This window comes from Arachis duranensis, chromosome 4 (assembly GCF_000817695.3).
Source record: "Arachis duranensis cultivar V14167 chromosome 4, aradu.V14167.gnm2.J7QH, whole genome shotgun sequence".
Classification (NCBI taxonomy): Eukaryota; Viridiplantae; Streptophyta; class Magnoliopsida; order Fabales; family Fabaceae; genus Arachis; species Arachis duranensis.
The window spans coordinates 96,811,547-96,825,430 of record NC_029775.3 but is presented as its reverse complement, the minus strand read 5'-3'; the positions used below and the strand labels follow the sequence as shown (position 1 = coordinate 96,825,430).

At 38.1% G+C, this 13,884-nt stretch overlaps 1 pseudogene; it reads left to right on the top strand.

Moving 5' to 3' along the window:
• Window positions 1-2,401: 2,401 nt before the first annotated feature.
• LOC127746668 (uncharacterized) lies at window positions 2,402-3,750 on the top strand (annotated as a pseudogene).
• Window positions 3,751-13,884: the final 10,134 nt, after the last annotated feature.

Below are 13,884 nucleotides of genomic sequence, written 5' to 3'. Positions count from 1 at the left end.
GTGACCGAGAGTAAGAGAGAAAATCGTAGAACCTTAAACCTTTCGACTTCAATTTCTTTAAATTCGTAACTCCAATAAAAAATCTAATCCGATAAAAGTGTTTATATTCTCATCCTCCATACATTGGTGTTACTTTTGTTCGGTGGAAGTTGACGATGACGTAATTTTTCTTTCTCTTGAGTTCGACCAATTGGAGTTTTAGGAGGCACAGACGATTTATAACGTTTCCTTCTTCAGCAGCTCGGACAAAAAATTTTTCTGAAATTTTTGTTGATTTTGATTTCGTACGTAAAACCATCGATAGTTTTTTGTGTAAAGGCTCAATATTAAATAGTATACAATAAAAAGGTTTAGAGATAAGTAGCACTCGGACTTTTAGTACGATCATGAGATGCTAAAAGTTAGGGTGTTACATTATGGTATTAGAGTAGTTAGTTCCTGTTAGCCTTGGGAATGGACCGACTATGCTTCACTGCATACTCTGAGTGTCTGTCATGCAATAGGACTTGTCTTAATGACAAGAGTTTGAGTTTTAGATGCATGACTGTCTATTGATTAATGCTGTTAGTCGGCCGTTGCATTTCTCATGGTATTAGGTCTGGCCAACTTAATACTAATGATTCATGTACATGGGAATACTAATGGGTTTTCATGGACGAAATAGGAGTAATAGATAATGCGAATTATGGGATTTGGGGACATTAGAGATTACGAATATGACTTGTTTTTGAAGCATAATCCTTATTCATGTTAATGTGGATCTCTTCCTTGATTGCTTGTAGTGAAATTTTTTGTTTCAAACTTTCTTCTTGGGGTATGATTGATTTATATTCTAATCATATCTTATCTCTGATGCATATTTTTGTTTGATTTTGTTCCTGTGCATTGCTTGAATCTTTAGGAAAATGCACCCTTATCGCTATTCACCTATCATTGTTTTGTGCATTCTTGTTAGACTCTAATCTTAAGCACCTTTCTAAATCTCCGCAGTACATTACACCTTTTCTGTCATCTTCATAAGATATGATTTTTTTCACATTTGAAAAACTGAATGTGCCAAATTTTTGTATTTCTTTTTCTTGATATTTTTGAAAGTGGAGTTGATAAGAATCTTTTTCATCTTTTATCAATTTTTGAAGGCAAAATTTTTTGTAAGATGGGTAGGATATAATATCTCAGATTTTTAAAAATTAAATAATTAGTTATTTATGATTTATTATATTTGTTGAGATTTTGCTTTTAAGAAAATTATTTTTAACAAAAATAATTAAATAGAATTTTATAATTATTGAAGTTTAATTTAATTATAATTTATTCTATTAGTTTAAATTATTTATTAAAAACTATTTAATTAGATAAAATTAAATTTATTAATATTATTATATGAGTCCATTATGTACATACAATGGAAAAATTATCAACAAAGCTATTAAGAAAATAAAAGAAAAGAAATGAAACTTGGCTTTTATATATATATATACACTACTAAAAAATTAGTTATTACAGACTTTTTATCGAAAAACAAAAAAAATGAATTAGCATAAATTACAGACGAAAAAGAGAATCCGTCTATAATTCTGTCGAAAAAATTATTTTTTTTCGTGGAAAATTGTTACAGACGGATTTTTCGTCTGTAATTAAATAGACAAAATACTGCATTTTATTAAATTATTACAGACGAAAAATTCGCCTGTAATTTAAAATTTTCTGTCGGAAATATTGAGTTAACCCTAATCTTATCCCTATCCTCTCGATCCATTTACACTCCACCCATATTAAATGAGTTTGTTCCTCTCTCCGTCACCGAGTTGCTTTTTCTCTCCATCGCACCAGTTTCTTCCGCCGCTAGCGTCACAGATCTCTCTCCGTCGTCCCTTGCGTCGCACGGGCTCCCTCCACCGCCGCATCCAACCCTAACCTCAGAGCTTCGTCGCGCCTCCAACCCTAATCCCAAAACTTCGTCGCACTTCCAATCCCTGCTTTGCCGCTCCCTCCATCGACGCTCCCTCCATCTCAAAGCCTCCGTCGTGCTCACTCTCTCGTAAGCCTTCAAACATCGCTCCTTCCTCCATGGTTGAAACCTGTAACGCTCTATTTTTTCTCTTGCGTCACCGGTCTCTGTCTCCTCCTGCATGTGGCTGTGCTGAAGCTCCATGGAAAAGATATACAACGGATTCCATGGGTGAAGCTTAACCATAGCTACGGAAGTACCGCGAGACTCGATTGAAGCAGTACAAGAACTACGAGAACCTCTCCTTCTCGTGAAGATCTTAACAAGGTGAACACCTCAACTGCTTCATGCTTTCACTTCTGATTCTGATGAAATTATGAATACTAATTCTAATTCGTTTCTAAACTCCCTGTTTATTTATTTATTTGGTAAGAGTGTTTAGAATTGCAGATGGAGAAGGCCTTCTGTATTGGCACCACTTGGGGTAATGATCACCACATGTTTGATACAATGACTGTGATGTCTTTTACCCTCATTTTTATCCCTTTGTTCTTTGATACGTTACATTACAAGAATGTGTTTTGTTTTTCTTCACTGACTCACTTTTGTTGTTTGGATTCAGGAGCCATGACCTATTGGATCCAACATGAGTAGCTTTTTCAAAAATTAACTGCTGCTGCTTCAATCTAAGCAGCCTTTAGAGCAAGATCATTCTGTCAAAGACAACTAGCCAAGAATAGAAGTGATATTTCTGAAGATGCACTTGATCAAGTTGCTGATTCTTTGAACAAGGTTCAGAAGATGGGTCATTTTGAGGATTATCTGCATTCTGCATCTTTAAAGATTCAAAAGAGATACCGCGGGTGGAAGGGAGGAAAAGATTTTTTGAGAATATGCAACCGCATTGTAAAAGTTCAGGTACTTGTGCACACAGAATGTATTTTACTAGCAGCAAAGTCATGCTTGTCTTGTAGGTGATCTTTTTGAGTTTTACAATTCTTTCCTTTCCTTTCTCCATAGTATATGCTTCTTTATATATAACCCTCAAATTGTTGTGATGGCTGTAGCTTTTCTTTAAATGTAACATACTGTTATTTCATTTAGTATTTGGTATTTCCTTGATTTGCCTTGCAGAGTCAATTCTTACTACCTCTGTCCTTGGTGTCCTTGCAGAGTCAATGCTAGAGTTTCTTTGAACTTGAAGTGCAAAAAACTACAAGTTGAATCTTGTTTGAAATCCAAACTCAACCTTACTCACCTGGTATGTTACTACTTGTTTTCGTTTAATTTCTTCTCCCAAGGGTTTCTTTCTTTCATCATTCATTCCACGCTGCGTTTTTTCTAAGTAGAACTCTGGTTCTTTCATTTGCTTTTTTTCAACCACTAACAGCCACTCCTTTGATTCTGTTTATCTATACTGGATATGTTTCCTGAGAAATTATTAATTTTGGCATTCTTTTATTTTTTTACACTTTTTGTATTTCTATTTCAGGAAGTAGTTGATACATCTGGAGGGTAAAAAAAACTTACCTTACTTTGAATTTTTTGCTATTAAACCGTTTTGTTGATGAAAAGCTAATAAAATTGATGTCAGTATCAGATGCGGTGCAAGTTTCGTAGTTAAGATTGTATCAGAAGAATTTGAAGGCAAGAGGCTACTGGAGAGGCATCGAATGGTGAATGCTGCATTGGAGGAGGAAATGAAAGAGATTCACGCTCTCTCTATCAAGAAAGCTGTCACCCCAGAGCAGTGAAAACAGCTGCAGCAAGACTCCAACCAAGCAAATCATGCTGCCTAGGATCATGTCTTTTCAGTTACAATAATAGGGTATAAATAAGAATATTAGTGTTCTCAACATGAACAAGGTTAGTATATTAGTTATGAGTAATGAGCAGCTTAGAATAGATTATATTAGTAGTAAGTGGTGATGCAATGAATGCAGATTAATTATATTAAGAGTGGGTCTGGTTTATATTGATTCTAAAGCACATTGTATTTGGTACATTCAAGCTTTTTTGTTGTGCCCCCTTTGAATTCATTGTCTCCTCATCGCACAAGTTTCAGTCACATCCAATTTGAATCAGTTCAACAATGGCCGCCGTGGCTTCACCTTCCTCGAAACAAAATTGAAAAACCCTAAGCTGGAGGCCTTCCACTACAAACCTATCGATCCTTAATTCCGTCTCATCATCAGAGGTAAAATAAAATCCCTTTCGCCCATTTCAACCCTTCTCCGCCCCCAACAGTCTCTATACCCTCTCTCCAATTCAATTGTACAATTTTATTTTCCTCTTTATTCTCTCCCTTTTGATGTTCTGTTTTTATTCTGCTGAGAATTGAAATTGCTGGCTGAATTAGCTTAATTTTAGGTCTTCTAATCACCTTTCAGTTTTATCATTGTTCCTTATTTTTTGATTATTTTATTGCCACAGATTGAAAATGAGTAGGCATGGGAGCAGAATAGTCTACATTGAGAACCTCCCTGGTGATATTCGTGAAAGAGAAGTAGAAGATTTGTTTTCAAAGGTACTTTGCTATTTTCATTCTTTTGGAATTCTGGTAACTGGTAAGTTAGTGGAGGCAAATGCCTGTCGCTGGTGATATTCAACTAACACTTTTTCATTTCTTTATCTTTCAGCTGGATATACTACAAGAGGAGAATAAGGTTATATTAGAAAAGGTGGCGCTCTTCTGGCCTAACAAAGTTTGTTTTAAACTCAAATTATGTGATATTTAACATATCTGTTTGATTATATTGATAGTTAAGAGTTGTAGAGAAAAAATGCCAAATTGAAGGTCCAAGAGAAAGTATGAGAAAATCTCTGGTTGGCTACATTGCTTACAAGAGAAGATTCATACGCTACTATTTTTAGTGTAAATAGGGATTCCAAAAATTCTCCTTCGAGTTTTGACCATATATATTCTTTTGTTGTTACTTTTAGGGTATGTCTTCACTAGAGGAGGGTTTGTGGAACTGTCCAAAAAGCTTTCTCTACCTCTAGGTTCCACTCTTGACAGGTACTGGATACTGAATAAATAATTACTTTGTTTTATATTTCTGATGATATAAACTTATATCTTGGTTTATGTATAATGAGTCAAAATCTGTCATGATGTTAGATATGAGGGTCTGGTTCTTTCTGTTGGTGGAAATGGATGATCCTATGTATTAATTCTCGAGGCTGGTCTATTGGCGGATCCAAGTCAGAGCAAGTTATATTTTGCAAGAATTAGTACAAAAGTGGGATTTTGTAGGGTAACAATCATTGCCTTCTAATGAAGTTATGGTCCATTGATTCTACATTTTTTTATTAACCTGCTTTGAATTCTAAGTCATAATAGGTAAAATTATAGCTTTTATTTACTATATTTATTTATGTGCCAGGTTAGAGTACCATTGCTTCTACCTTTTCCTCCTTTATTTTTTAATTCTATTTTATTCCGGGTCTGTCTTTTTCCCATGTTAATTTTTGTTGTTTCAAAGTAGGCAATATTTTCAACCATTGCTCATTTTATATTCATTATTGTTTCAGAAGCCTGTCGAAGTAAATGCTGAAACAAAACAGGATTTGAGAAGTTTTAAGCTTATATTGGAATATATAAAAAGCCTTTCCTGTAAGTGTTGAACTACAGTTTACTCTTTATTATATAGCATGAACAATAATGCTGATTTGTGTGCATGTCTAACGTTCACTGTATGCTAATTGTAAAGCTTGTTTATTTGTAGATTTCGATGGTAGAGCTTATTCGTATTATTTATTACTTCTTGCTTGAGATGAATAAACAGGATAAATGATATCCAAATTTCTTAGTCTTAGTAGTTAATGTTATCAAAGCCTCGAATTTTCTGTCTTTCGCATAGAGGAGTGATTGAATCTATTTTGTTTTCTGGTGCAATTTGCATAGAGTAGTAATTGAATCTATTTTGTTTTCTGGTGCAATTTTTTATGATATTTTGCAAGTGGTATGTCTCTATTCTGAATGTTTGTTTCTTTCCTGTTTGGCTGGAACTGATGACTGATAGGAGGGTCAAATAATAATGCTTTTCAGATACAAACGGAGATTCAATTGCTTTCGCCACTCGTTCCTCTTCATCAATTGAGCTTCCTCAGGTTGCTGGTCCATCATGGGCACCCTTTGCTTCTATGATCACTGGTTGGTAAGTCAACCTTTTCCCCTTCTTTGCCATTATATGCTTTCTTTATTTTTTTTTTTTGCAAATAGTATCCATCATGTGTTGAAGTAATTAAATTCAAAGGAACTTGCTTGTTTCTTTGTTTTGCAATTTGATGACACTATAATGATATTCTATTAGAGAAGAAGATATTCACATCCCAGATTCAAGATTTTCTATGTTCAATTTTCAAGTTTTACTTTTGTATCACTGCTGAATCAAAAGGCCACATCAATTTGGAGTACATTTAAGCCATTTAACTACTCAATAGTACAATCATAATCATATATTATCATTTTCATATTATCAATTTCAGTTATAGTCAATGAAATTTCTGCTGCTTTAATTTCCCTGTTTTCTTTATTACCCAATTTTTAACTATAGTTTTGAAAGTCTACATGCTTTTTGTTACCATAATATTGATAACAATTCTTAATTTGCTAACACTAGGTTGGTTATTGAATTATGATTATCTTTGGCTTTTGTGTTAACATTTTCTTTATCATTTGTAACACCCTACCATACAGAGTCTTACGCTTAAGTCATAATTCAGAGATGGCAAGGTATTACGATCTCTAAAATAAAAATTTAGTACGTATAGTAGTATGAAAAGGGTTTATAACTAGGAGCCTTTGTAAAAAAAAGGTATACAAAAATCGCAACTCGAAAGCGCAACACTCCGTTCGATAACATAACGAACATAGAATAAACCAACACGAGATTATATATATACAAAGGAGTGTCAAAAACATGAATATTAAGACTCAATATCCGGTTGTGAAGATAACCGATCCGAGTATAGCAATATATACATATGATAAAATAAGGAAACCCCAAAGGAAACCCAAAGGGACACAAAATACAGAAAACCTATTCTCCAAAATCTCCTCTAAGAGAAGTCATCACAGTTTGTATTATTTAATGGAGATAAAAGTATCTAAACAAAATAGATAAACCAAAACAGAGTCCCGAGAACAAGGGATCTTCGCTAATACAGAAGTCTCCAGCATGTCTCAGCGAGAAACCTCACGTCCTGCATCTGAAAACCACAAAATTCGCATGGGTGAGAACCAGAGGTCCCCAGCATGGTAACAGCTTCCACATATATAATACATAATAATAGAGAAAAGACGAAGGCAATCCTAGAACTTCTCCCAGATAATTCAAAGCTTATAAACAAGCTAAACCATAAAGGGCATCTGACCAAAGATCCTTCAGTCTAACTAATACTTCCCTTTCCAATTCCTTCAAACCTCCCAACCACCAGCAGGAGTATAATATAGCAAACACAGTTATATCAGACAAGAGATATACAAACAGGAACAAGTAAGACATTTTGACAAATAGCAGGTAATATGCAGTCAAATAGGCAATCTCAATCAATTCACATAGTATGCATATGATGAATGCCTGTCCCTAGTGGCTAATGATATCATCTGTCGGTTATAGAGCCAACCCGACAAGTCCTGGTAGCTAACTCTTGGACTGTCCCTCTGTCGTGTCTCCCCAACTCGAGTTATACTCAATATAAACTTGATCATAATCATGATCCATATCCATCACCCTCACTGGTGAATAGTTACGGGGGTGAGCTCATCCGGGGCTTTCACAGTGCCCGGCCACCCTGACGACATAGGGTCAAAAGAGGTTCAAGTCTCAACCTGGAGCACGTGGTGGCTAGCCACTGCTTCCTCTCAGGGAAACTCTCATCTCCAACAGTGGAAGTGCAACATTCACAATTCTTTCAACAACATATATGCATTTATACTTAGCCATAATCATGGCTCGCCGTAACACGGCAATAATCTAGCCATCCGGCTCACGGTTAAATCCATAACCAGCCAATTCATTAACAATTACGGCCCTTCGGCCCATGGCATAACAAGCATTTCCATCGCCATCCTCCACATCTCACATAATCATCTTTGATCCTCATTGATCATTCATTTTTCCCTTGCTTCACTCGGAAGTCACCACATTTCCTAGCCCCTTTTCACATTGCTAGGCACATCATAATGATTTAAGACATAAGTGGTGAGATCGGAGGCTTAGAAGTATGAAATTTGGCTTTTAAAACTCAAAAATCAACTTTGGGATGAAAACAGGGACACGCGTATGCGCACTCCACGCGCACGCGTGGATGGCCACAAAACTCATCGACGCGTAAGCGTCATGCACGATAACGCGTGGATTGAAAAATAGCCAAGCGACGCGCACGCGTCAGCCACGCGTATGCGTGGGTGCTCTCATGCCCCAGGCATAAATCTGGCACAGTTCTGGCACAACTCTCTGGAAAATGGCTGGGCATTGGATGCAGCACATCGATGCGCCTACGCACACCACGCGCATGCGTGGATGGCGCTTTCTAGAAGAACGGCGCGTACGCGCCAAGTACGCCCTACGCGCGGGGGGTCATTCTGCTAAAAATTTTCTAAGTTCAAAGCTGCGAATTCGCAGATTCAACCCCCAATCTTCCAACGGACATAACTTTCTCATTTTAAGTCGTTTTTCACCCGTTCTTTAAACAGCATGGACATCCCGGATCCAATTTCATTTCTAAACATATTTGGCACAAAACAGAGATCCGCAGTCCAAGTTATGTCCCACCAAAGTATGCCCAAAACCATGCTTTTCATACAAAACCACAAAGTGCCATTTTCAAAACAAACCATTTTCAACTCTTTTCAAAATCAATCAAAACATGCCAATTTCATCCTTTTTTCTTTGAAATCAATCAAAATATATCAAATTCAATATCAAGCCTCCTCAACTCAAACATTGACACTTTACCACAATTCACAAAATTACTATCCCATCATTTTAACCCACTTCATCCAAGTGGCTCAAACTCCAACACATTGAGACATCATATACTCTTCTTCATGCCAATTTCAACAACACCATTCCCAATCAACCATCATTGTACATAATCAATATCATACCCACCATCAACATGGTTTCACTCATAATTCAACCTTAATCAATCATCAAGCATATATCACAACATGCATATTTCTCATACATCATACCATCAAGGCATCAATAATCATCATCACATATATGACCACATCAACAACACCAACAATTCAACAACATCAATAATTCAATGCCTATCTTAGGGCCTCTAGCCTAAGTATTTCTTACCACATTACATATTAGATACGGGAAACTAAGACCATACCTTAGCCGATTTTCCAAGCTCAACCGGAGCACTTCCAAACCACTTTTTCTCAAGCTCTCAAGGCCTCAACACCTCCAAGAACAGATTTTTCACCACCAAATTCCTTTTCAAGCTTTTCAATATCACTAATCAAGCTCCAATATTCACACATACATAACCTAAGCCACAATCATCATACCCATACACAACATCTCAATACCCAAACATTATAGAACAACAAATTACACTAGGGTTGAGAATCTTACCACACCCAAGGTCCAAGGAGACAAGATTAACCTTCTCCTTCAAGAGAGTTGGGTCCTATAACATCAAAGAGCCCAAAATCTCAACATTTTTGCTCATGAACTCGAAATCAAAGCTGAAACTTCGAAGAGCAAAACGTGGCTTACCTCAAGATTAATTGTATGGGTTTTGTAGAGCTCTCGGCGGTGAACGCATGGCCGCAAATAGTGCGGCAATCGGAGCTCTAGATCAAAAGTTATGGTGATTTGAAGATCAAGGGAGAGATAGAACTTGAGAGAGTATTCTTCCCCCCTCTCTTCTAATTTCAGCGTGTTTGAGTGATAAGTGAGGAGAGAGAATGCTGAAAATTAGGGTTTTAGGGTTTAGTTATATTGGGCCAAGGGCCCACTTTGGGTCCGGTTGGCCCGGTTTGGCCCGTTCGGTCCAATCTTGGTCCGAATTCTATAAAATTGGTACCGAAATTCTCGTCTCAATCTCCTCTATCTCATTTAGCCATAAAAATCACATTTTGGGCTTTCTAGAATAAATTCTCATTTATGGGTTAATTAGCCGTTAATTAATTGGGTTTTACATTATACCCACCTAATTGGGAATTTTGCCCACAAAATTCAAATGCAATTACCTGAGAATAAGTGCGGATAATCCGTTCGCATCTCCGACTCAAGTTCCCAAGTGTGTTCCTCAACACCGCCTCGACTCAATGCCATTTTGACTAATGAAACCTCTTTTCCACGCAACCATTTGATACTAGTGTCATCAATTCTGACCGGAGCCACTGGAAGCGTCAGATCTTCTCTTAACTGAACCGATTCTGGTTCTAACACATGGCTAGCATCAGGAGTGTACTTCCAAAGCTGCGACACGTGAAACACGTCGTGCAGGTTCGAAAGATGAGGTGGTAGAGCCATCCGATACACCACCGGTCCAACCCTCTCCAGGATTTGAAATGGACCAATGTATCGAAGATTCAACTTATTTGCTTTAATCGTCCTACCTACTCCCGTGGTCGGAGTAACCTTAAGAAAGACATGGTCTCCTTCCTCAAATTCTAAGGGCTTTCGCCCCTGATCGGCGTAACTCTTTTGACGACTCTGCGCTGTAAGCATCCTATCTCGGATTTTCTTGACTTGTTCAGTGGTCTCAGCTATCATTTCTGGCCCCAACAAGCCTTTCTGTCCAACTTCATACCAACATAGTGGAGATTGACATTTCCTCCCATACAAGGCCTCATACGGAGCCATTCCGATGCTCGCATGGTAACTATTATTGTATGCAAACTCCACTAATGGCATATACCGATCCCAACTCGCCGGTTGGTCCAAAACACAAGCTTTCAACATATTCTCTAGTGTTTGGATCATCCTCTCGGATTGACCATCTGTTTGAGGATGGTAAGCTGTGCTCAAGCTTAGTCGGGTTCCAAAAGCTTTCTGAAATGCACCCCAAAACCTTGAAGTGAAACGAGGATCTCTATTAGAGATTATAGTAGCAGGCACACCATGAAGTCTCACTGTATAACCGTTCTAGCTCCTCAAGGGTGTAAGTCATACGAATGGGTAAAAAGTGAGCTGACTTCGTCAGTCGGTTCACAATCACCCAGATAGCATCAAAACCAGCCCTAGTCCATTGCAATACTTTCCCACTTCCATTGTGGAATCTCTAGAGGTTGCAACATCCCGACAGGTCTTTGATGTTCAATCTTTACCTTTTGACAAGTTAAGCACCTTGAAACATATTCCGCCACATCATTTTTCATACCCGGCCACCAAAACATCGCCTTTAAATCATGGTAATTCAACTCAAAGTCGTAGTCTTTCAATAATTCCATCCACCTCCTCTGCCTCATATTAAGTTCTTTCTGATCAAAGAGATATTTCAAGCTCTTATGATCAGAGAAAACTTGGAACTTAACCCCATAGAGGTAATGCCTCCACACCTTCAAGGCAAACACAACCGCATCAAGCTCCAAATCGTGCGTAGTGTAATTAACTTCGTGCGGTCTCAACTGCCGTGAGGCATACACCACCACATTATGATGCTGCATCAGCACGCACCCCAGACCCTTCAATGAGGCATCACAGTACACCTCAAATGGCTCTTTCGGCTCAGGTAACACTAACATAGGTGCAGTGGTCAACTTTTTCTTCAATGTCTGAAAGCTCTCCTCGCACTCAGGAGTCCAAACAAACGGAGTGTCTTTGCGGGTTAACTTTGTCATTGGCAAGGCTATCTGTGAAAAGCCCTTGATAAACCTTCGGTAATAGCCAGCTAAGCCCAGAAAACTCCTTATCTCCGTTACGGTGGCTGGTTGCTTCCAATCCATCACAGCCTCCACCTTAGTTGGATCTACGGCTATTCCCTTTTTACTCACCACGTGGCCCAAAAACTTCACCTCACTCTTCCAAAACTCACACTTAGATAGTTTTGCATAGAGTTTCTTCTCCTTTAGAATCTGCAACACGGTTCTCAAGTGTTCCGCATGATCTTCTTCAGTTTTAGAATAAATTAGTATGTCGTCAATAAAAACAACAACAAATTTATCCAGAAACGGACGGAACACTCTGTTCATGTAATCCATGAATACCGCAGGAGTGTTCGTCAACCCAGAGGACATTACAGTGTACTCGTAATGACCGTAACGAGTCTTGAAAGTGGTCTTAGGGATATCCTCACCCCTCACCCTTATCTGGTGATAACCGGATCGCAAATCGATCTTGGAGAAAACTCCAGCTCCTTGTAACTGATCCATGAGATCATCAATTCTCGGCAATGGGTACTTATTCTTTATTGTGACCTTGTTCAGCTGCCTGTAATCCATACAGAGCCGCATACTCCCATCTTTCTTCTTTACCAGTAGCACTGGCGCACCCCACGGAGAGACACTTGGTCGTATAAAATTCTTTTCCAATAAATCCTCTAACTGAGACTTTAGCTCGTCCATCTCTAACGGTGACATCCTATAAGGAGCACTTGAGATTGGTCCCGCCCCAGGCACCAATTCAATAGCAAACTCAACCTCTCGGTTATGTGGAAACTCGTCAATATCATCAGAAAACACTTCCGGGAACTCACACACAACCGGAATCTGTTCCAACCTTTGATCATCACCCGAAACACCCGCAGTTAACAACAGGATACCCAGACATTCGGTTCCAGAACAGTTCACCATCATCGAATTCAAGTAATAATTATTCACCACGACCGGCCCTTCTGTATCTTCCGGCATAAAGTACACCGACTTTGTAGAACAATCAAGTAGGACATGGTTCTCAGATAACCATTCCAATCCCAAGATAAGATCAAGACCGATCATCGGCAAGCAGACTAAATTATGAACAAAATCACGCTGTTTGAATCTAAAGGAAACTTTTGGGCACCCTAGCCTAGTTACCACGGCTTCATGGGTAGTGATCTAACCATAAACTTGATAGCTACGATTTTAGGAAATTGCACAATCGGCAAAAATTCCTTCCGGCAAGTGCACCGGTTATCGTCAAGTAAAAACTCACAATAGAGTGAGGTTGAATCCCACAAGGATTGGTTGAATGAGCAATTCGGATTAGAAGTGTGTTCTAGTTGAGCGGATCAAGATTTAGATGAGAATTGCGGAATCTTAAAGTGCATGAATTAAAGAGCGAGAAGCTAAATTGCTGAAATTAAAAAGGGATGGGGGTGATTGCATGAATTGAAATTGCAGAATGTAAATAGAAAGTGTAGATCAGAAATGGGGAGTTCATTGGGTATTAGGAGATATTGAGATCTCCGAATCAAAATATTTTCATCTCTTCCTCAACCAATGCATTCATTGAATTTTGCTTGGCAATCTTATATGATTGGATCCCAATTCCTTGGCTCACCAATTCTCTCTAAAAACAAACAAATTCCCAATCCCTTGGTTTAAATGTTCATAAGAAGAGATGATGCTCGATCACTGATTATACCACACAGTTTCATGAACCACAATTTGGTAGGATTACATGTCACAATATCCATCCAAACCCCAATCCAATTCACTGTGAGAAAGCTTCTCTAGCATGAATCCTCCATTCCTTTCCCAAGGTTCCGAAGGATTCCAATTATGGGTAATTTCTTTCCCAAGACAACTACCCAATGGAATTAGATTGAGAAGCTTTCTAACAAAATTCAAGAGAAAAGATTGAAGAAGAAGATAAAAACTATTATTGATTCATTGAATTACAATAGAGCTCCCTAACCCAATGAAAGGGGTTTAGCGAGTCATAGCTCTGAATTCAATTACAAAAAGTATCAAAACTAGCAAAAATGATCCAAAGTAAAAGTCCTTTCTAACTTAAATTCTATCCTATTTATACACT